This window comes from Anser cygnoides, chromosome 2 (assembly GCF_040182565.1).
Source record: "Anser cygnoides isolate HZ-2024a breed goose chromosome 2, Taihu_goose_T2T_genome, whole genome shotgun sequence".
Lineage (NCBI taxonomy): Eukaryota > Metazoa > Chordata > Aves > Anseriformes > Anatidae > Anser > Anser cygnoides.
Window position 1 is genome coordinate 132,415,001 of NC_089874.1, and position 1,066 is coordinate 132,416,066.

Genomic DNA, 1,066 nt, shown 5'->3' on the forward strand with positions numbered 1-1,066 from the left:
CCTGCTTCCTTCCACTGAGGGGGAATATTATTCTGCACCAGTTCTGGGTTCAGTACCTGGAAATACAGCCATTTTCCAAAGGTTGAAAAAAAAAAAAAAAAGAACAAAAACAAACAAACAAACAAAAAAAAACGTTTGAATGAACAAACTGCTGGAGATAAAACCAAATTGCACATCAGATGCATCTGTGCATGCACAAAAATGTTAGTTTTTTCTTTCTTTTGCCTTTTTAAGGAAAAAACATAGAATTTGGTTTGAATAAAGCTAAGCTGCAGTGTAACTACTAGTAAATATAGTAGCTATTTTGTAAGTATTGCTGTCATTTTCTTTGACTAAAGTTACAGAAATTCTTTGAATTTTATATAGGGGACTAAATTTGTAATGGAAAATGATGTTTGATGGTGTTTAAATGCAGAGTATGTCACTGTAGAAAGCACAGGGCTCTTTTAAGTTATTTTTTTTAACTTCTTGACATGTGTCACAATTTGGAATTCTGCTCTCATGGGATAAATGCCAGATTACATGGTGTAGTATTTTTATCCTCTGTACTTTCACTGTAGAAGCATACAACATCAAAGAAGAGGCAGATCACTCACATCAGCAGAAAATGGAATAGGACTATAATATGCTTGCTTTGATCTCTCCTTCTAATAATTATCTTGGCTACATGCATACATTGAAAGTAAGATTTGAATTAATAAGGCCAAGAGACCCTGGAAAATGTAAGAAGGATATCTGAATACTAACTTTGACTATCTTTAACAAGATAAACTGCAATCGAGTCTACAAAATTGTGGATTGTTAATTTAAGGCAATAATCCTTAAGTGTTATTCTTTCTTGAACTTGTCACAACTACATTCAGCAGATGCAATGAGTCCAATTAAGACAATACTTTTTCAAAATCACACTCACCTATAGGTAAAGTAGGGAGGGTGGTATTTAGCTAGTATTCACTTGATTTCATATAGGTTTTCAAATAGGAGGGCCTACGGTAAAAATCATTAAATTTATATAAAAAAGTCATCACTACACAGTCTGTTATCATTAAAAACTATTCTAATATTG